This window comes from Amblyraja radiata, chromosome 1, assembly GCF_010909765.2.
Source record: "Amblyraja radiata isolate CabotCenter1 chromosome 1, sAmbRad1.1.pri, whole genome shotgun sequence".
Taxonomy (NCBI): Eukaryota; Metazoa; Chordata; class Chondrichthyes; order Rajiformes; family Rajidae; genus Amblyraja; species Amblyraja radiata.
In genome coordinates this window covers 43,810,728-43,835,648 of record NC_045956.1, presented here as the reverse complement: position 1 = coordinate 43,835,648, position 24,921 = coordinate 43,810,728, and positions in this window count along the sequence as shown.

Sequence of the window (24,921 nt, the reverse complement as noted above, 5' to 3'; positions counted from 1 at the left end):
TGTGTGCTGTTCTGGCTGCCCCACAGCAGGATGGTGTGATTAAGCTAGAAACAATGCAGAAAAAAGTCAAAATATGTTATTTGATTGGATGGTGAGTTATAAAAAGAGATCAAATAGGCTGTGTCTGTTTTCCTTAGAGTAACGTAGGTTGAGAAGTGACATGATAGAGGTATATAAAATTATGCAAAGTTGGGGTAGATAGCTGGGGTAGATAGCCAGAGTGCTTCACATGGCAATCTAAAGTGTACAGGTTTAAGGTGAATGCGGAGAATTAAAAGGGATCTGAGGGGTAAATTTTCCATGCAAAGAGTATTCAGTATGTGAAATTGATAATTGCTCGTTTCTAAGCTTCCCCCCAGTCTAGTTTCAGTAAAAGCACTGAATCAAGCACTTGAATCAACTACATTTTATTTTACCAAAAGTGCATTACAGATCACACACTGTACCTATCCCACTGCAGGTTTGATCCTTGTTCAAGCCCTCTAGGCCTCGCTCAGACAGAGGCACTCCAGAAGGGTATGCGGACCTGAGCGCTCTTCCAAAAGATCGACGCTGAGCCTCGTGATCACGGACTTTTATATGTCCCGGGACCTCAAGAGGCCGAACCACATGGGGCTGGTCTCTTAATCACCCAATTACAGATATCGATTAACCCTGTACATAACAGGCATTTGCCTAACCCAATGATACAACAGTTCAATACATTGTATTCACAACGGACATCGAGATGAAGTCACCTTGGAAACATTTACCCTGATTAACAGAAAACTCAGACAAGGCTCAACACCTCATCCAATCAACACTTAGCAAATTCAGACTCTGAAACATTATTTACAACTATTTACAAGGCGTATGTCTGTTTGCAGCCATCCAATCCATTCTATGCATTTTGCACCAGATTGACAGGGTTTGCAGGGCTTCCCATTCTTTTCTTGCGGATTGTATCTAAGCTCCAGACACTCTGGCACTTCTTCGCAGCCTGTCCCAGCTCTGCAGAAAGTAATTCCAATTTGACCAAATCTCTTAGCAACCCTGAAACTTAACCCCATTTTGAAGTCCTAATTGGTCCAATTTAGCCAGGATTAACAAAACAAGCTGCTAGGTGGAGGTAGGAATGACATTTAAGATGAATCTGGACAGGTATTGAATAAAAAAGCCATAGAAGTATATGGAATTAATGTAGGCAGGTGAGATTAGTTTAAATAGACATGATAGTCAGCATTAACTTGGTGGGCTGAAGGTTTTTTTTTTTTTTTTGGTTTAGTTTAGAGATAGAGCATGGAAACAGGCCCACAAAGTCCATACCATCCATTGATCACCCGTTCACACTAGTTATCCCACTACAAACTTACAGGGGCCAATTAACCGACAAACCTGCACATCTTTGGAAAGTGGGAGGAAGCCCAAGCACGTAGCACTTGAAGCAAACCCAAGTCGTCTCAGGGAAAATGTGCAAACTCCACATAGACAGCACCCGAGGTCAGGATTGAACCTGGGTCTCTGGCACTATGAGGCAACAGCTTTAATTCTGTGCCACTGTGCCGGCTTAGTGTATGTGCGTGTTCTATGATGCATGACTCTATAATGGAATACTCTTCACTTGCCTGGAATAGTGCAATGCCCTTAACTCTCAAGAAACTCAACGCCTTGCAGAACAAAGCAGCCAGCCTGAATGGCATCACAGCCAACACACCAAACATTCCCTCCACCACTGATATGCTTTGAATGTAGTGGTGCCATCTACAACATGTGCTGCAGTTATTCATCAAGGCCATTGTGACAGCAGTTCCAAACTCCATTAATATGCTTTATTGCCGCTGGGTCTAATTCCTTGAACTCACTATCTTCTCCAGCAGCACTGCATGAATATCTGAACCAGTTCTAAATGGCAATTCAACATAAACATCTCAAGGCCAACCTAAGGATGGAGAATAAATACTGATCAATATCCCCCAAAGTAAATAAGTATTAAAGATACTTGGGATGTTAGTCATTGCAGTACATGGGCATCTGTATCAAACCTTGAGAAAGTGCTTTGAGATGCCTCCTTGAACAGTAGCAGGTTGTGTGGTGATTGTGCCCTGTTGTACTAGTTTGATACATTGATGACTTTTACAGCTCTCCATTTGATAAGCAGTTAAAAATCAACTGTATCAGTGTGCATCAGGATCCAAATATGGGTAAGGACTGTACAACATTCTTCTGCAAGGACATTAGGTGAAGAAGGTGGGTATTTATAACAGCCTGGAGGTTTCACATTCACCATTACTGTTATTCATTCCAGATTTGTTTAATTAACTGAATTTAAATTCCTCAGTTGCTGCAGAAGGATTTAATTCCATATTCCCGGATCATTGGGTTAGTCCTCTGGGTTACCAGTCCAATATCATAACCACTCCACTACTCTGTGTTAAGTAAATCACACATACTCATAGATCTGGTAGAAAAAGATTTATTGTGTAACATATACAACACGACAGCAGGTTACTCCTACCATGCAGCAGTACTGACAACTGACCAGCATATGTCGGGTTGTGATAATATGAATGGTGTGGTAGTAGGCGGAGCTTATAATAATAAAGCACTACATTCATTAGGAAAGTAAAGTAACCAATCTACATCTTTCCTTCTAAGAATAAAAAGTGAAACACATCTACAATAAAGTGATATTATATATAAGCACGATCCTAATTATAATATAACCAAAATGCTAATAGCACATACAGGGAAGTACAGATGGTTCAACAAAGTCCCGTTCCTTATCTAAGGGGCAGCCTACAAACCCGTCCAGCGCAGGTACGGTACACGTCCGCATCAATGTTTTTAATCTGGTCTCCGATTGGAGGAGGTGGTTCGAATCCCACTACTGACACCATGTTGTGTGTTTTCACACATACTCACTGATCTGGTAATACACAATTACACATGTTTATTGTGTAACGTATACAACCACCTACAGCATGTTACTCCTACCATGCAGCAGTACTGACTAGCACCACATGTCGGGTTGCGATAATATGAATGGTGTGGTAGTAGGCAGAGCTTTAATAATAAAGCACTAGTAAGTACGTAAAGTACCTATCTACACTCTCCCATACCATCCAGTAAATCAGATCTATGAGCAGGTTCATGAAATAAAAACTATTTTCATCCACTCAATAAAGTATTTTAAAGAAAGTGAAAACCTGAATTTCTACTCACATCATCAAATGGATGAAAAATAAACTCACTTATTGCTGCAACTCTTATTAATATTCTTTATACTGAATACTACAGAACACAGAACACACAAGTCCCTATAGGTTGTCTATACATTAAAGGGATAGAAAGAGGTGTACATGCAATGTAAATTATTCTGAGTACATGATTGCCAAGACATCAAGTAGACTGATTAAATGACATGAATCTTCTCTTCAGCAAATTGGGAGAGTGAAAACTATTTAATTTCTTTCCAAAGGAAAGAAGAAATAAATAAACCTTTACTTCATGTAAAAATTGTTAACAAAAAAGATAGAGATTTCAAGGGACGGCAGTGTGGCACGCATAGAGTGCTGTCTAGCTGTGCCAGAAACCTAACTGACTAAATGTGGAGTCTGTGCGGAGTTTGTACGTTCTCCTCACGACCTGCATGGGTTTTTCTTCCGGGTGCCCCGGTTTCCTCCCACACTCCAATGACATACAGATTTGTAGGTTATTTGGCATCGGTAAAATTGTAAATTGGCCTTGGTGTGTGTAGATAGAGATAGGGTGCGGGATCACTGGTCGGCATTGACTCGCTGGGCCAAAGGGTCTGTTCTGCGCTGTATCTCTAAACTAAACTAAGAAGTAACTTGCAGAGATTTTAACTTGTGCTGTACATTGATATTTGGAGCAGCAAATGCAAAGTATACAGACTGTTTCACAAAGGTGAGAGTGTTGCCCATTTATTTTGTTTAGGATTAGAGATCTGCAATAAAAATTAATTGGGTTCCAGTGCACACAAAGATCCTGGAATATTTTGTTCTTTAAAATGCAAATATTATTCTAAACCAATTATCCTTGAGATAACCGTGGGGTTGATGCTGAAGACAAGGAATGTATATGTGCTAGAGCGTTGAGAGATAAATAAAGGGCTGGTTATTAGGTTTGGTGCCAATCCAGCAGAGACAACTCAGTTTTGATAGACTTTGATTAATCTTTTATCATCCTGCAGATTTTGATATTACGCGTCAGATAACTGATGGTTCTTATAGCAAATGGCCCAGATCTCGTTGATGCATGTCCAGGTGATAAAAGAGGGAATGTTGATAGCTTGGCTAAAACACTTTAGCTTGTGTTAGAATCTATAAAAAATGACAAGAATAGAATCCAGTAACCAATAATTAGATCAATAAGGAATTAAAACCATCCTGATACACTGCTTTCATTCTTTCTGTATAGAAGTATGATTAGTTGAGCTTAGTTTATGGAGATGCTGCATGAAAACAGGCCATTCAGCCCAATGAGTCTGTGCTGACCACGATCACCCAATCACTAGTCCCAATCTACACACTAGGGACAATTACAGAAGCCAATTATCAGTCAAACCTGAAAGTCTTTGGAATGTGGGAGTAAACTGGAGCACCTTGAGAAACCCATGCGGTCACAGGAAGAACATGCAAACTCCTTACAGACAAAACCCATAGTCAGGATCGAACCCGGGTCTCTGGCACTGTAATATAGCAACTCCTGCACTGCCCCACTATGCCATCCATGTTGCAGGTCTTCACGTGGCTCATCACATCAGTTTCCCTTTTTTCTGCTATCATCTTTTCAGTTATCTCATACAAACATAAGACTGCGGTAGAATTATTTTAGCTTTTGCCTGAGAACTTTCAGGCCCCTGATTTAAATTTTAACATTGATCTCAGAATCTCCTCCCTCTTTTTATCTACCTGAACCTGGTTCCGAGACCACACATGCAAGACCTTTCAAAAAGGATAATTAAAAGAAACATTGTGCAGACAGTAGCCTTTGATATTTTTTTTCAGTGCTATTAACTTTACTTACAATTTACTATGGCCTATTATTTCCCTTGTGAAATTATTATTACAAGTCTTGATTCCTATGTATTGTCTTCTCCTCTTTCTACCCTTGCAGTCCCATGAGGGCAAAAATAAAACACTGCGTCAAGGCAGCAGACCCTTCTGCCCATGATGTCCATGTTGAACATGGTGCCAAATTAAACGCATCTCCTTTGCCTGAACGTTGCACAGATCCCTATCCTCCATTCCCTACAATTCCACACGCCGAATTAAAAACTCTTTTAACGCCACTATCGTATCTGCTACCATCACCACGCCAGGCAGTGCATCCCAGGCACCCACCACGTTGTGTAAAAATAATTGTCCTGCGCATCTCCTTTAACATTCCTCCTCTGACCTCAAAGTAAGAAGACACACCAACCTGATGTTCAAGTTCTGACGCAGGGCCTCACCCAAAATATGAATGCATCTAAATTATGGCTCCTATTTCCTCCACCATACTCCCCCACCCCAGGTAGCAACCAAAGTGCTGAGAATTTTTAACATTACCTGTCAATGCTGGGATATTTTAATCTGGAGCCATGCATGTATGCCATATGCATCATTGTTTTCTTTTGGTGAAAAACATATCTGGCATTTATTTATTTTATTTCTTCCAAACAGCATGCTGAGTTTAGCTGATATGTCTGTTTTGCTTTTGAGGGGAAGCACGACTCAAGACAACATTCAGGCTGTTTTCAGTCGGATTCACATCCCTCCCACGTAATGTGCTTAATTGTTTTTGGTGTTACATTTGCAAAGCTTTTCCAAAAATCGTAAACCAATGCCAGAAAATTGGTTACTTCTGACAACAACTGACAATTACATTTGATCCACTGTTATTTATTGGGAGCATTTTCTTTTTTAAATTAAAATTTTTTTTTTTTAAATGTTCAGGATTAGAAAACTTCAAATAATCATTACTGAAATATGAATCTAGGTGCTAGTGCAAATCACCCAAAAACTCAAGAAAAAAATAACTTTAAGCAAATTATAAAACACATAAGGACACTGCATAGAGTTTGTACGTTTTCCCCGTGACCTGTGTGGGTTTCTCCATCTTCAGTTTCCTCCCACACATCAGAGACGTATAGGTATGTAGGTTCATTGGCTTGGTATAAATGTAAAATTGTCCTTAGTTTGTGTGGGGTAGCATTAATGTGCAGGGATCGCTGGTCAGCGCGGAATCGTTTGGGCCGAAGGGCCGGATTCTGTGCTGTATCTCCAAAAATCTAAAACTAAATAAAGCTTATGGATATATTCATGAATAAGAATTACTGCACATATTGATGTTGTAAGCTGTTTTCCCAAGAGTTTTAGACAATAGACAATAGGTGCAGGAGTAGTTCATTCCGTCCTTCGAGCCAGCACCGCCATTCAATGTGATCATGGCGGATCATCCTCAATCAGTACACCCCGTTCCTGCCTTCTCCCCATTCTCCTGACTCAGCTAACTTTCAGAGGCCCTATCTAGCTCTCTCTTGAAAGTATCCAGAGACCCGGCCTCCACTCCCCACTGAGGCAGAGATTCCACTGACTCACAACTCTCTGTGAGAAAAGGTGTTTCCCCTCGTCTCCGTTCTAAATGGCTTACCCCTTATTCTTAAACTGTGGCCCCTGGTTCTGGGACTCCCCCAACATCGGGAAACATGTTTCCTGCCTCTAGCATGTCCAAACCCTAAATATTTTTCAATAAGATTGCCTCTCATCCTTCTAAACTCCAGAGTATATATACATTTGACAAGGTAGAGGATTAAGATGCTGGAATTTAAAAGGCATAGATAGGTAGATAATCAGCCTTCTTCCCTGTGCTGAAATGGCAAAGACTAGAGAGCCAAGCTTTAAGGTGAGAGAAAAAAGTTTAATGCGATGTGCAGGGCACGTTGTTTATACAGAGGATGGCGGGCACCTGGAACGTGCTGCCAGGGGTGGTAATGGAGGCAGATAGATTGGCAAAAATAAACACCAAAAGCTCTGAAGAGATGGAAGGTGATGTTTCGGGTCTTCAGAGAAGGTCGCGATCCAAACATCACCCTTTCTTTCTCTCCAGAGATGCTGCCCGTCGCGCTGAGTTACTCCAGCTTTTTGTGTCTATCTTAGGTTTAGACCTACATCTGCAGTTCATTATTACACACTTTTTAGATGGGCACATGGATATGTAGGAAATGGAGGGATATGGATCATGTGCAGGCAGATGTGGCAGGTTAATCTTTGCATCATATTTTGGCACAAACATTGTGGTCACAGGCCTGTTCCTGTGTTGTACTATTCTATGTTCTCTGTTCTATGTAAAAGTCTGTCAGTGGACAGTTTGTTCTTTCTTTTAAAACCTTTTTATTAGCTTTTTTCCCCAAAACAAAACAAAACAAAAAACAAAAAACAAAAAGAATAATGATAAACATAACAATGATATTGATACATATTGATACATCAGGATTACATTAATAACAGGTATAGCCTAAATATGAGTCCAGTGTCAAAATACACATTGAATATAGACCCTCCCGGTCTCTATGTAAATATAGTTAAATGTTAAAAGAAAACTTATATATGTAAACAAAACAAAAAGATTTAAAAAAAAATGAAAATAGAGAAAATAGGAAGAAACAAAACCCCCCTAAACTAGAAAAAAAAAAAAAAAAAAACAGAATCTGAGCTGAGAATTTCTCTTTTTGTCGTCAAGTCCGTCCCACCATATAAAGGTAAAATAATTTTTATAACGGTTGGAGAGGGAGCAATTACGTTGTGTGAAAATGTTGAATAAATCTTCCTCAAGTCTTATCAAATTTAACCAAGGGTTCAACAATGTCACTCCTGATTTTTCTAAATTTAATCATGATATCGTTTCAGAGTACCAATGGAGCGTGGTCGGAGGGTTAGAGTCTTTCCATTTAAATAAAATAGATCTTCTGGCGATTAATGTGGTAAAAGCAATCAGCCGATGGGCGGAACGGGACAAATGAATAGAATCTAACATTGGTAACCCAAAAATTGCAGTAATAGGATGAGGTTGTAAATCAATACCTAAAACTACAGAAATAGTATCAAAAGTGGGCAGGACCCAAACATATGGGTCAGTGAGGCCACTTCAGAGTTACATCTGTCACAGGTAGGATTTATATGACCATAAAAACGAGCTAACTTATCTTTTGATGAGTTATGAACTCTGTGAACCACCTTGAATTGTATCAGAGTGTGTCTTGCACACATTAAGGAAGTATTAACTAATTGAAGAATCCCCCTCCCATTTCTCTATAGATAGAGACATTTGGAGTTCTCTTTCCCAGCCATTCTTAATTTATCAAATATATCTATTTGTAATTTCAAATCAACATAAATAGTTGTTATAATCCTTTTTTGATGAAGGTTCAAATGTAAATTTTTTTCCAAGATTTCGTTTTGATGTGGTAACGGAAAAAAGAGTAGCCTTCAAAAAATGTCTATTTGTAAATATCTAAAAAAAGTGTGAATTAGGTAAATTATATTATTGGAGAGTTGTTCAAAAGACATAAAACACCATCCAAAAACAAATCACGAAAAGCTACTAATCCCTTCCTCTTCCATAACAGAAAGGCTTGATCAGTACTAGGTTGGAAGAGAAAATTAGATAAGATAGACTCGATAAGATAAAATCATTCAGCCCAAAAAACTTACGAAATTGAAACCATATTCGAAATGTATGTCTTATTATTGGGTTAGTCGTATATTTATTCAGTCTCGTATTGTAAAGGTAACGAGGCCCCTAGAATATAAGCCAATGGTAGCCATTGTATAGAATCACGTTCAAGATTTATCCATCCTAGGCATTGGGTATCTTCAAAATCTTTTGTCAAAAACAGTAAATAACGAACATTAACTGCCCAATAGTAGAATCTACGGTTCGGCAATGCCAAACCCACCGTCTTTTTTTTATTTCTGTAAGTGTTTTTACTTCGTCTGGAATTTTTATTCTGTCAAATATATGAAGACATTTTGGAATCAATAATATCAAAGAAAGATTTGGCAATAAAAATTGGTATCGTCTGAAATAAATACAAACATTTAGGTAAGATAAACATTTTAATAGCATTGATTCGGCCCGATTAAAGATAAAGACATTTGTGACCATTTAGTAAACTGTCATTTGATTTGGTCAATTAAAGACGTAAAATTCTGGTCAAACTGTCCTTGTGTTGCTTGGTAATCTTAATACCTAAATAAGTAAAACTTTCGGTAGTCAATCTAAGTGGAAACTGTCCATAGTTCGAAACTAGATTGTTTAATGTAAAAAGCTCACTCTTACTAAGATTTAGTTTATAACCAGAGAAATTACTAAATTGATTAAGTGATGCTACTATTGCCGGAATAGATTTCTCAGGGTTAGAAATGAATAATAACAGATCATCTGCATAAAGAGATAACTTATGTGTCTTATTCCCCGCGGACAATACCAAAAATATTAGAGGATTCCCTAATAGCGGTGGCGAAAGGTTCCAAATCAATAACAAACAGTAAAGGACATAAAAGACAGCCCTGTCTAGTACCCTCGAAAGAGCCTGACAAAAGGGATCTCTGATTATTGGTAAGTACAGAAGCCTGAGGTATATGATATATCAGCTTGATCCAAGAAATACATTTTGGACCAATCTTAAAGTGTATTGAATAAGTATTCCCATACTACTCTATCAAACGCCTTCTCGGCATCAAGTGAAATGACACATTCTTGGGTTTTATTTGACGCTGTGTATACGATATTCATTAATCTCCTAACGTTAAAGTATGAGTAATATGATTTTTAATAAAACCTGTCTGATCGTCAGAAATAATTTGCGGTAAAATATTTTCCAATCTCATAGCTAATATTTTGGAAAGAATTTTGGAATCTACATTTAACCAGTGATATAGGTCTATATGATGTTACTTCAGTAGGGTTTTTATCTTTTTTAAGAATTAAAGAAATAGATGCTTCATAAAAGGATTGTGGTAATCTATTCATTAAAAAGGTTTCTTTAAAAACCTTGCATAGCCCAGGGAGACAATAAACTTGAAAAATACTTTAAAAAATCTACTGTAAACCCATCTAAACCGGGAGCTTTACCAGAATTCATTGAAAGGATTGCTTTCTGTATTTCATCTTCTGTGATGGTTCATCTAGCAACACAGACTCATTATGTGGTAAATTTTGCAATTTAAATCAGTTTCTTTAAAAACTCATGCATTATATTGGAATCAGTAGGAAATTCTGATTGGTATAGGAGGTATAAAATTCCTGAAAGGATTTATTAATTTCGTCATGGTCTACAGTAAGTGTACCATTCCGTTTACCCACTTTAGTAATCTGGCGTTTGGCCGACACCGTTTCAACTGATTAGCGAGTAATTTACCAGATTTTTCACCATGTATATAAAATTGACTTTTGGTTTTAAGTAGCTGGTTCTCAATCAGTGATACTAATAACAAATCATATCTCAATTGAAGTTCAACTCTATTCTTATAGAGCTCTAAACTAGGAGCTTTTGAATATTTTTAATCAATTTCTTTATCTCATCAGCCAATATATGTATTTCTTTTTGAGTTTGTTTTTTAATCCCGCGGAGTATGAAATAATTTGTCCACGAATATATGCCTTAAAAGCATCCCAGACTACACCATTGGATATTTCTTCAGTAGAGTTTGTTAAGAAGAAGAAAGCAATCTGATCTTTAATAAAATTAACAAAATTTAAATCTTGAAGCAAAGTAGCATTAAATCGCCATTGTTCAGCACTAAACTTGGAATCAGGTAGTTTGATTGATAGTTTCTATGGTGCGTGATCAGAAATAGCAATTGCAACATACTCACATGCTGTGACTGATGAAGCTAGCCGAGAATCTATTATAAAGTATTCAATCCTAGAATAACTATGATATACATGAAAAAAGAAAGACAATTCTTTGTCATTTGGGTATAAGAATCTCCAAACTTCTAACATTCCAGAGTCAAGTAAAAAATAATTGATAAAACTAGCTGATTTATTTGGATGCACATGATCAGATGTAGATCTGTCAATCAAGGGGTTCAAACAACAGTTGAAATCTCCACCCATTATTAAAAAGTGTTCATTTAAATTAGGAAAAGATGCAATTAACTGTTTATAAAACTCAGGGTGATCAATATTTGATGCATAAACATTTACCATAGCAACTTTTTTGGTTATAAAGAACACCAGTAATCACCAAAAATCTACCATATGGATCAGAAATTGTTTCATAATGAACAAATGGAATTGATGAGTCAATAAAAATAGAGACTCCTTTCACCTTAGCCTGTGAAGTTGAATGAAACTGCTGGCCTTTCCAAAACTTGAAAAATCATTGATTGCCATCTTGCCTCACATGAGTTTCCTGAACAAAGATAATCTGAGCAAATAGTCTACGAATAACTTTTAAAAAAATGTTCCTCTTAATGGGATGGTTCAAGCCATTCACATTCCATGAAAGGAAGTTAATAACTTTATCCATATAGTTTGTAAAAAATCATGTGGTATGTAAAGAGTTAATTTCTTAAAGCCTAATAGTTCATGATACTGGAAGAAGAAAACTCTAGGGCGGAGCCAGAAGTGACGACATTTCAGACATTTTTGTAGTTCAATTCTGTACAAATGAAAACACTAAGCAAGAATTAAAAGACCCTTCCCCCCCCCCCCCCCCACCCACCCATGTAAAGCCCGAAACTGATCAATAGACAATCAGTACGCTACCTAATCCCTTCCCTACCCCCATCTCTCCTAACAACAGCACCCAGTGTTAAAAAAAAGCATATTTGCCACTCAATAGCCGAAACACGCTCAATGTTGTGGTTTAAAAAAAAAGTACATGTTGGCAGTGGAGCACAAGAGCAAGAGCTACTTCATATTATTTATCCAAGGTCAAAATATGAAAAACAAGAACTGCGTTCACTTAATTTGTCTAAAGACAGGGAGGAATAAAATTCCTTCAATTTTAAAAATAGAAAACTAACATAAAAATTCATAAAAATTAATATATATAAAAGAAAAACAACTCGTTCAGTTAAATTTTTAATCGTTACCAAACAATATATTGTCAAAATAGGAACAGTAAATCTCCAATTATAACTTAATCAGCTATCAATTGCTCCCGGTCAACTTCACCCTCTACGCCTCCAGAAAGCTGGAAGCGTCTTGAGGATTGTTAAAAAATCTAATGTTACCATTAAAGAGTCATATACGCAGCCTAGCTGGATAAAGTAAGGCTGGGCGCAATTTTTCTTAAACAAATCAGACATTAGATTATGGAAAGACTTTCTTATTTCCAAAAGCTCGTAACTATAATCAGGAACAAACCGAAACTTGCATCCTTCATATTCAACCATGCCCAACTTTTTTGCTGCCTGGAGAATATTCTCCTTCATTTGCAAGAAGTGAAGCTGAACAATCAAATGTCTCGGTTTATTTCCAGATTTCTTCCCAATCCTGTGTGCGTTATCCAAAAATGGAAGATTTTCATAGTGCTCAATGTTGAAAGTCTCCTTTATCATTTTAGAAGCATATTTTATAACATTATCTCCTTCTTGACCTTCCGGCAACCAATAATTTGCAAATTCAGTCGACGGCTTCGGTTTTCCAGATCCATATTTTTAATCTTGTATTGCTGGAGTGCTCGAGTATTTTCATTAATTCTCTGTTCCAGTTTTTCAATCTTCAAATCTCTCTCCTGGCCCAGGGTTCGCAAGTTATCAATTTGTTTTTTCTGTTCACGAGATTCATCTTGTAACACAATCAGCTTGTCTTGAACTTCCTTCAATTTGCTCAAAACTCCCTACACCATTTCTTCCAAACTGCAAAATCTTGTTTTCATTTCATTTTTCAGTTCATCGTTCATTTTCGATATTGCTTCTAATATACTAGTCAGAAGCTGTGGCTGTGGCTTTCCCACGTTCCTTCCTTGGGGAGCCTCCTTTCCCTCTTGTCTCCATCCTTTTCACGATTAAGGCATATAAAAGTGTTATCAACACTTTATGAAAAGTTAGACCGTGCCTTGAAGTCAAGTAATAACAAGTAACATTGAAAGAGTGGTAAGTAAAAGTTAAAAGTTAAGGGAGCAAATGAATTTGCAACCTTTACAGCATGTTGCCACTAGGAGAGTCCTTCAGAATGTGCAAAAGGTCACAAATTGCTTGAGTAACTCGGCAGGTCAGGTGGCATCTCTGGAGAACTTGGATAGGTGCTGTTTTGGCTTGAGACCTGTCCGAAGAAGGATCCCGACCCGAAACATCACCTGTCTATAGCAACCACAGTCCAACCCATGATTACTCGAACATCGGCAATCAAGCCTCTATGTGCACGCAAGGAGTGCATAGACTTAGAAAGTGAGCTTCAAGCCATTGTCCACGATTTCACTGTAGCAGTTTAGAGGATGTACTTTAATCAGCATCCTGAAGACAGAAAGAATATACCAATCTGCCTCTACTACATTATGTCACCCTCCAACAATAAAAACTCAAGGCAAGACCCTGGTAAACATGGTTGTGTAGAAAGGAATTGCAGATGTTGACTTATACCGAAGAAAGCGACAAGGTACAGGAGTAACTCAGCGGGTCAGGCAGCATCTCTGGAGAAAAATGATGTGTGACCCAAAACATCACCCATCATTTTTCTCCAGAGACGCTACCTAGTCTGGTAAACATGGCTGCTTTCAAAATCTCAGGAGTCACCTCTGGAGTAAGGCAGACTTTGGTGATGCAATTGAGGATCGATTGACGGAAAGGATATTTACAAATTAAGACCTCAGACCTGGCACAAAAAAAAACTAGTAAAGTGGGCAGCAGTATTCCCTGCCATCTTGTATTCTTTTGACAAGCTGGATTATCTACAGCAAGTGCCTCAAAGCGTTGGAAAAATACCAACATGAAGTACCTGCAATATCTTCCAAATTCACTGGAAGGATATCAGTGTCCTCTCCAAGTTAACCTCCAGAATTGAGACATTTGTTACAATATGATGGCCAGGCCACCACCAGGCTTCCAAATTAGTCACTCTACCCCAAGCTCTGCCATGAGAAGAGATTTCAAGGTGACCAGAGAAAAAGTTTCAAGGCAGTGCTCAAAGGCACTGTGAAACTTCATGTCCCCACTGACTCCAGAGAATCTCTAACCCTTGAATGCCAAAATGGTGAAAGCGCTTAAAGGTGGCATTGAGAACCTTGAGCCCAAGCACCAGGAATGCTCAGAGATCCTGGGTAATCATTGAAAAGAATGAACCACTTCTCAAACTACCCACTCACTCTTCTTATCGGTCTCTGCCTGCCTCATCTGTGGAAGAGTCTGCAGTTCCAACATTGGCCACATAAGACACTTATAACCCGCTAAATCAAGGTGATAGATAATCATGCTTGATCCCAGCTCCCAGAAACCATTAAGAAGGAAAAATGAAATAAAACAAGCATAAAACTTATGATTGACCTTCATTATAACTATTCCACATTCTGACAGAGCTTGATAGGATTACAAAGACTGAATGGAAAGCAGCTACTGTAATCTTGAGCAAAAAAACAAGGTGCTGGAGGAACACAGTGGAACCAACAGCATCTGTGGAGGGAATGGAATGATAGGCGACATTTTGGATCAGGAACTATCCATTCAATTTCCTCCACCGATGCTGTCTGTCAAGTCAAACTGTAATGAAAGGTATTACCTGCCTCCAAGTTAAAGGGGGAGGAGTGTTAGGTATGGGATAATTAGGATAAGTAATTGGTGTCTTGTGATGTCTGGGGCAAGTACGCATGAGCAAAAAAGACAAGGTGGCGTCCTGCAGTAAAGAAGCTTGTATGATTCCTCCCGTGTCCGAGCCTTTATTCAAGACTGTTCAAAGCATCCGTATACACAACAATTGGCGACGAGGATAAAAGAACGAAGATAAGAACAAGGCCAGCAAGAAGAATCGAAAACAAAAGTTAAAAATAGTAGTATTTGGAAACGTGGAACAGCACCAAGCCAAATGGTTTTGAATTGGCGCCAAAAAGAAAAAAGGTAGGAACGGGAAGCAATAGCTCAGGGAAGAGCTAGGAAAACAAGCAGGGGCAGTAAGGGTCACCAAGCACAGTGTCAGCTTACCTGGAATATATCCAGGGCTGTGCAGCCCACAGCCAAGCCCAAGCAGCAGCCACAGACGTCGGGTGGGGGCCTAGTACCATGAAGGCCATGGACAGGTCCAGAAAAGCCACCGACAAGAAGGCCGTGTAGCCCACGGCCAGCGCCAGTAGCAGCCACAGACGTCAGGTGAGGGCCTAGTACCGTGTAGGCCACGGACAGGTCCAGAGAGCCACTGACAGAGGCTGAGTCTTCAGCCCAACTGGGAACAGTCAACCCGGTGGGGGGAGAAAGCAGAGAAAGCCCGGTCGGGAGCAGAGTCAGCCTGACCGTGAACAGAAAAGCGGACAGGCCCGCGAGAGAAGCGGTGATAAGCCGAGTTCCGCCCGGGGCTTTAAAAAAGGGCACACAGCACCGGAAACGAGGAAAAAGACGGAAGTTGACTTGCGGCTAAAAACTTGAACAGTATAATCTAAGAGACTGTCCTAAAAACTGCCGCGATCGCTAGCGAAGGCATGCAGGACTGATTATCTACAGCACCCGATTGGCAGCCAGTTTTTCGCTTGCTAAAAGACTAAACTGTTAAATACCTTAAGACCTACAACATCCAAATGCCTTCAAAGTAATGGCTGAAGCAATAAATCAAGTGAAACTGTCAATTAATTGCCGAATCTGCCAAAATAAAAGGAGAAAAAAAAATGGAAAAGAAGTGGTTTGGTCATTGAGTGAAATCCAGTTCATCATTTCGGGGTGGATGAATCAGATCCCTTTCAAGCGGGGAATCTGCACAAAAACATTAGAAGACTTGACACTGTCCGACCCATTGAATTTAGTTTGATTTAGTTTAGAGATACAGCGCGGAAACAGGCCCTTCAGCCCACCTCGTCAGCGCCGACCAGCGATCCCCACACACTGACACTATCCTACATTTACATTTATACCAAGCCAATCAGACAACAAACCTGCACGCCTTTGGAGGAAATTGGAACTTCCCGGAGAAAACCCACGCAGGTGGGGAGAACCTACAAACTCTGTACAGACAAACCCGGGTCTCCGGCGCTGTAAGACAGTAACTCTATAGCTGCGCCACCATGCCGCCCTGCTGGCGAGTTACTCCAGCACCTTGTGACCTACCAAAACTTAATGTTGCTGCACCCTCTTTGCAACATCAAGTTGCGATAAGAAACCTGAAAGATCATGAAGGGGACCGTTGAATTGTTCATCAATGACTTGAATACTATGAATAAAGTTTAATTAGTACTGATACAGTGTTCTTGCATTATTTTTGCTCTTATGCTTACACTGTGGGAATTTGTATTCCAGGTCAGAAATGATTTAATAATGGCAATTTGACTTTATTTTGTTTTGAAAGCATTTAATATCTGAAGTTTTGTTTTGCTAAATGTTGGTATTGAGCGTGAGATGGGCAGTAATTGAAATGACAGAGCTAAAACTGGAAAGCAGGCGAGATTCAGATTCACTATGGTGTGAAGAGCTACGTTAATTAGAGGATGATATACTTATTACCATGGACATGGTTTTAAGACAATTCAAAGGCATATAAAAGTTCCGAGCATATTTCTAATTTACTATGGGAGGCTTACCTAATGAGCTCCAACCTGAGATGCTGCAAGTTTTCAAAGATGAATCAGTGTTCTCCGTGTGGGCCACTTGCATATACAGATGGTAGATGTATTCATCTGAAATTCTTTAACCTTTAAATTTTGAGTGAAAATATCCCTTCGTAAAAGAGCAGAGAGAAAGAAGCTTTGGTATCAGTGCAGCCGTATGCTAAATATTTCTTTGCAGTTTTCCAAGGGTCCATGTGATTGATTATTTCTGCATGAGAAGAATGCTGCTTACCCATACTCTTGTTACACAGGTCACGCTAAATGATATAGGTGTTTTAAAAACATTTTTAGAATTTTATTAATTGGCATTCTTGCATGAAAAGTGGAATACCAAGAGCAGAGAGTCAGCCAGAGATTCCAGTGAAGCAGAACTGCACGTTGCTGAGATGGAGAGAGAAGCCAGCAGTTACCAATTTGAAACAACTTAAGTGAAAGATACCCAGTGAGCTCTATTGTCTAAAGAGGCAAGGTAACTGCAATAAAGATTAAGAAATCAAACTGCTGGAGGAACTCAGCATTCAGGCAAGCATCAGGCAATATTCAGAGGGAAGGTACACAAAAATGCTGGAGAAACTCAGCGGGTGCAGCAGCATCTATGGAGCGAAAGAAATAGGTGACGTTTCGGGCCGAAACCCTTCATCAGTCTGAAGAAGGGTTTTGGCCCGAAACGTCACCTATTTCTTTCGCTCCATAGATGCTGCTGCACCCGCTGAGTTTCTCCAGCATTTTTGTGTACCTTAGATCTTCCAGCATCTGCAGTTCCTTCTTTAAAACAATATTCAGAGGGATACTGGGATACTAAGGACTTTGGTTTTAATTTGCACAAGTATTGGGGTTATCAATTTATTTAATTTATGTTTACTACGTATCATCTATGCATATTGTGTTTACAGGCATGTCATGTTTTGCAAGTAGGAATTTTACTGTTCTGTTGTCTGTTCATGTGACAATTACAAATTATGGACTCTTAGAAAATAAGATAGCTAATTTTGGAAACAATCGGGTGGCCAGCCAAATCTGTAGAAAGAGAAACAAAATTAATGCTTAAGGTCCATGATTATTCACCTACAACAATAATCTCTTCCTAAAATATGTAGAGAAAAGCTCTCATACGTGCACTTGCAACTTTATACGCAATATCCCACAGCATTATTTTAATGGTTAAGGTGACATCATGGGTGATACTTTAAATTGCAGCAAAAGTCATGAGGGAGTGATGTATCAAGTGCTGAAGGACCTCATCTGCTGTGTCAAGCTCAAACCAATTGTTGCTAAAGAGAGCAAACGTTAATGAACATTAGTAAACCTCCAGCTGGCTTAATTCAAATAAATATGCTGGCAGTGGATTGATCTCATCACACCATCTGTAAAAAAAAATTAAGAGTTTAGCTGCACAAAGGCTGTGCCTGTTATTTACTCGGCCATAAAAAGATCCTTTTTTCTCTGTATTTCTGTATCCTTTGATCTCTGTATTTTTAAAATCTGTGACAATATAGTAAGTCCACTGTTCATGTTTTACATCTGGCACTCCTTTCAAAATAATAATCTATTAAAATGTATTACATATGAAGGATATGCTCCACTTGACTGGATGAATGCATTTTGAAACAATAATCTCAACACTATCCGTGCAAAAGCAGTATACATGATCTGTACCTAATCCACTACCTTAAACATTTTCCTTCCACCACTGACACCCATGGTTGCAGGACAGAGGATCTCTGAATTGCATTGCAAAGACTCATCAAGACCTTTTTGGAAGCACGTTCTCAACTTTTGATTTCCATGGTCAAGATCAAGGGCAACAAATGTATAGGACAGCACCTGCAGCGTTCCGCTCTGCATCACACACCATTCTGATCTGGAAGTATTTCGCCACTTTCATTGTCACTGGGTCAATCCTGTTCCTCCGAATCAACATTGTAAGAATAGCTTCAACAGTTCAAGAAGGTAGATACAAGGAACTGCAGAAGCTGGTCTACAAAAAAAAGACACAAAGTGCTGGAGTAACTCAGCGGGTCAAGCAGCATCCCTAGAGAACATGAATAGGTGACGTTTCAGGTGGGATCCCTCTACACAGATTGTATGGGGACGGAGGCAGGAAGTCTGCTAGAAGAGAGGAGGGGAAGGACAAAGTGTACTAATATGCACTAATCCCATTTTATTTTCCTCATATTCCTATTAGCTCCCTCTAGATTCTTACAACTTACCCCCACATTTGGGAAATTTACAGTGGCCAATTATCCTACCCCCTTGTCTTTGGGATGTAGGAGGAAACCAGCATATCCATGGCAAACTCACACAGTGTTATTTACTTCAAGAATCAAGACTGTTTAACTGTCAAATGTACTGAATCTGAACAATTAAATTATTACCTGCAGCAGCACAAGAGGTTTGTAAATATAGTACTCAATAGATCACATCATAAACAAACAAAAAATGATTTCAATATAAAAAAAGATTATGTAGTGCAAACCAAAACAAGGACCAAAGTGTGCTCATGAAGTGCATGCAAATACATTGCTAATGTCACCGTTATTTTTGCATGCTTACTTAACATTAAATTTATATTTTCTTGAAATTTCCATTTCTAAGTCCTGACCTTCTGAGATGAAACGGCACAAAATTCCTCGAAGGATTGATGGGAAGTACAATTCTGTGGAAAAAAACAGTGATTCAAACCACCTTGGTAGCAGTGTTCATTTCAGTGAAATCAGACTGTGACCAAAACCCCAACATAAATAGCATAAATTGTAGATATTAAATATGTAAAAGATTCTTATTTAAATAAGACAAAGTAATCGTGCCATTTTGAAAAATACAACAAAACAACTTAGCGGGATTCAAACAAGTGAAAGTCAATTAAAATAAATGCTTAAAATGCCTCAAGCAATGGTTTTGCATAATGCGAGCAACATATTTAGAAATCTCATAATCTCACTAAATCATATGATCAGTTCAGAGCTTAAATTAACTTTTCAATGCAGTGTTCACTCTGGTCCCAGTAAGTTATGTTTATCAACGTAAAAATAAATTCCAGACATATTCATTGCCAAAAGAAGTGACATTTCTTTCATCTTCCTACTGCAGAGAATGGGTTTTTCTAATAAAAATATCAAACTATGCAATTAATGACTATACAGGCAAATCAAGTAATTGATGCCAGAATACCTATTTCCTTTTTGACCTCAAAATGCAGCCTCCAGAAAGATTCCTTACATTACACTTTGCTGCGTAGTAAGGAGAGGAAGGCAAAGTTATTATCTAATGAAATGTTCATTCCCGCATGTGAAAAATAATGATCTGTTAACATGAGGAAATCACAGTGGAAGCTCATTTGTCTTTGGAATGAATCATTCAGATGTGCTGTAATTAAAGGTGCAGATGCAGATACAGGTGACCTGCTGGATTTTTTTAATGTACCATGATAAGTGGAAATGCACAGCAGAAGTCTTTGCAATGCCAGGTGCTTGAAGAGAGTGATGTTAAATGGCCTTTATTGTAATAGTCTCACATAAAATATGTAGACATACTAAAGCACAGTATGATAAACTACCAGGAATATATTATTACAGATACGTGAGGGAAAACAACAAATCCTGTGCAAAATTAAATACTGCCACGGCAGAAATAATAACGTCCGTCAACTGCTTGTAATGCCTCTGGATTGGAATGTTTGATTGCGGTGACATTATTTGGTCTAATTTTAGCTAAATAAATTTGCATCTTCTGACAGTTTTGTATAATTAGTACCTTAGTGTGTTTAAAAATGTGTCTCCTTCATCGTGTTGAATAGAAATCACAGTCTTCAGCTTAGTGCTTTGATAAATAACAGCCTCATTATTCAACTGAAGGTCTCCGTGTAATTCCTCTGCTCCTTTCAAGCTAAACAGTAATTTTAATATTTCCTCTGTGTGGCCAGAAAATTGCCCATGATTTTTCTTCTCAAAACTCCATAGCTTATAATAAGATGCATGTAATAAGTAGCATTATAATATGGTTATAAATGATTAAAAAGAGGCTATTTACCTATCTACCCAAATGCATTTAAACTTCTAATTGTTTTATGGAAAGATTGTACATTACTGCCACAAGTATATAATTAGCTGTGCAATAGAACAGAGTATAACATAGTATAACAGAATCTCCAATGCACATATATTTCCGAGTACAATAAAGTTTGAACAAAAAGCCCATTGGAGAAAGAACTGAAAGTTTGTGAAGCAGGAAAAAAAGGCCTCAAAAACCTTGCATTAATTTTCTCTATTACGGAGTTTATCATCATTGAAAAATGGCAAAGGGGTACATATGAGGAGTCACCCTCATGAGAGCTTAAATCACCTGAATCTTTTGACACCTCTAATTGCCTTTTCGGATGATGGATGGATTAAAAGCTGCACTGAGACAACCAGCAAACCACTTTGTAACTATCTTCCACTATTATTGCATCAGCTATTAGATGAAGGCCTGGGGTTATTAACAAGGAATGCATGAGCTGATTGATGTGTTGGCTTCATTTACATCATGTATGCCCTTCCATCCGCCAATTTAGGAAACGACAACTTTCTTAACTTTTCAATTAATTTGGACAATGGCTTATCTGTCGCACTGATCAGAATCACTTCCATGGACTTGTTTTTTTATCTAAGATAGACACAAAGAGCTGGAGTAACTCAGTGGGTCAGCATCTCTGGAGAAAATGAATAGGTGACGTTTCAGGTCGAGACCCTTCTTTAGACAGGTTGTGTCTAATTATGTTTTGCACAAATGTTTCTTTTTACATATGCTTCTTTCTTTTATCTGGCCTCTGGACTTTTATGAACAAATTAAGTATATTTGATGTTTTTGTGTGTTTGTCTATGTGTCTGTGATGTTGCTGCAAGCAGAATTTCATTGTACCTGTACCTCACCGTACTTGTGCATGTGACAATAATCTCAACTTGATTTGAATCGTGAATAGAGTTTATTTATTGTTTTCGCAATTTAAATAAACATTTGTAAATCTCAAGTTCAAAAATACAATTGCAATGCTCATCATCCTGTGTACTTTGAGAATTGCATTTTTATATCCACTAATCTTTTACATGCTTTTCACATAAATATGTTTTGTTATTGAATAGCTTGGACTAGTGATGCGTAGCAAAATATCCAGATCCCATACGGACAGAATCTGAACTAAATTAAACTAAAAATCGGGATAAAATATTTCGGACTACTCAAAAAAGCAATCCTATAATGTGGCATCAATACACATTAACGATGGAACATAGAACTGGTGAAATAGAAGCACGCCAATGATATACAGACACAATGGAGAAGAATGTGTAATTGTAAGGAGTAGGAGAAGGCCATTCAACCCGAAGGTCTCCATAACATAGAAACATAGAAACATAGAAAATAGGTGCAGGAGGAGACCATTCGGCCCTTCGAGCCAGCACCGCCATTCATTGTGATCATGGCTGATCGTTCCCAATCAATAACCCGTGCCTGCCTTCTCCCCATATCCCTTGACTCCACGAGCCCCTAGAGCTCTATCCAACTCTCTCTTAAATCCATCCAGTGGTTTGGCCTCCACTGCCCTCTGTGGCAGGGAATTCCATAAATTCACAACTCTCTGGGTGAAAAGGTTTTTTCTCACCTCAGTCTTAAATGACCTCCCCTTTATTTTAAGACTGTGGCCACTGGTTCTTGACTAATCACAAGGATGTCCTTCCTCAAATTAGGAGACCAAAACTGTACACAATACTCCAAATGTGGTCTCACCAGAGCCCTATACACTTGCAGAAGAACCTCTTTACTCCTATACTGAAATCCTCTTGTTATGAAGGCCAACATTCCATTAGCTTTCTTCACTGCCTGCTGTACCTGCACGCCAACTTTCAGTGACCAGTGTACAAGGACACCCAGGTCTCGCTGCACCTCCCCCTTACCTAACCTAACCTAACCCCATTGAGATAATAATCTGCCCCCTTGTTTTTGCCGCCAAAGTGGATAACTTCACATTTATCTATATTATACAGCATCTGCCACGCATCTGCCCACTCAATCAACCTGTACAGGTCACCCTGCAACCTCCGAACATCCTATTCACAGTTCACACTGCCACCCAGCTTTGTGTCATCTGCAAACTTGCTAGTGTTGCTCCTAATTCCCTCTTCCAAATCATTAATATATATGGTAAACAGTTGCGGCCTTAACACCGATCCTTGCGGCACTCCACTCGCCACTGCCTGCCATTCTGAAAAGGACCCGTTCACTCCTACTCTTTACTTCCGGTCTACCAACCAATTTTCTATCCACGTCAACACCCTACCCCCAATACCATGTGCTCTAATTTTAGTCACCTCTCCCCCGTGCGGGACCTTACCAAAGGCTTTTTGAAAGTCTAGATACACTACATCCACTGGCACCCCTTCATCCATTTTACTTGTCACATCCTCAAAAAATTCCAGAAGATTAGTCAAGCATGATTTCCCTTTCATAAATCCATGTTGACTTGGACTAATCCTTTTACTGCTATCAAAATGCCCCATTATTACCTCTTTAATAATTGACTCCACCATCTTTCCCACCACCAAAGTCAGGCTAACTGGTCAGTAATTCCCCGTTTTCTCTCTCGCTCCTTTCTTGAAAAGTGGGATAACATTAGCTATCCTCCAATCCACAGGAACTGATCCTGAATCTATAGAACATTGGAAAATGATCACCAATGCGTCCACTATTTCTAGAGCCACCTCCCTGAGGACCCTGGGATGCAGACAATCAGGCCCAGGGGATTTATCATCCTTCAGTCCCATTAGCCTACCCAATACTATTTCTCGCCTAATGAAAATATCTTTCAGTTCCTCTACCCCCTTAGATCCTCTGTCCTCCAGTACATCTGGGAGATTGTTTGTGTCTTCCTTAGTGAAGACAGATCCAAAGTACCTGTTAAACTCTTCTGCCATTTCCTTGTTCCCCATAATAATTTCACCCGTGTCTGCCTTCAAGGGACCCACATTTGAATTTGCTACTCTTTTTCCCTTAACATAGAAGCTTTTACTGTCCTTCTTTATATTCCTGGCCAGCTTCCCCTCGTACTTCATCTTTTCAGCCATATTGCCCGTTTTGTTTCCTCTGTTGTCCTATGAAAGTTTCCCAATCCTCTGGCTTCCGGCTACTCTTTGCTGTGTTATACATCTTTTCTTTTAGTTTTATTCTATCCCTAACTTCTCTTGTCAGCCACAGTTGCCTACTACTCCCCTTAGAATCTTTCTTCCTTTTTGGAATGAAATGAATCTGCATCTCCCTGATTATGCCCAGAAATCCCTGCCATTGCTGTTCCACCGTCATTCCTGCTAGGATCCCTTTCCAGTCTACTTTTGCCAGCTCCCCTCTCATGCCTTCATAGTCCCCTTTGTTCAACTGTATCACTGCCACTTCCGATTTAACGTTCTCCTTCTAAAATTGCAGATTAAAACTAATCATATTATGATCACTACCTCCAAGCGGTTCCTTTACCTCGAGTTCTTTTATCATATCTGGTTCATTGGACAACACTAAATCCATAATTGCCTTTTCTCTGGTCGGCTCCATTACAAGCTGCTCTAAGAACCCATCTCAGAGGCATTTTACAAACTCTCTTTCTTGGGGTCCTGAACCAACCTGATTTTCCCAGTTTACCTGCATATTGAAATCCCCCATCACCACAGTGGCATTACCTTTGTTACATGCCAGTTTTAACTCCTGCTGCAACTTACACCCTACATCCAGGCTACTACTAGTCAAGAGTCAAGAGTCATATGTCCCACATACTGTAAAACAATAAAATTCTTACTTGCAGCAGCACAACAGAATGTGTAAACATGTGTAAACATGTGTTAACAATATAATAAACACGAAAAAACGTTTTCAGTGTATGTTAAAAGCTTATTGAACGTTGTAGCGGCTGGTTGACCTGATTGTAATCTCACCACCGTATTCCAGTTTCCCAGTTTACCTTTCATCCTGTACTTATCAAGTATCTACTTACTTATTCCTTAACATTATTCCAAGAGAGGAAGAGAGTTCCAAAACTACCAGAGATAAAATTTCAACTCATCTCTGTCTTAAAGGGGCTGTCCCATTGCGGCGACCTAATCTGCGAGTTTAGAAGAGTTTGCCCTTGACTCAAACTCGCAGCATGGTCGTCACATGGTCCTAGG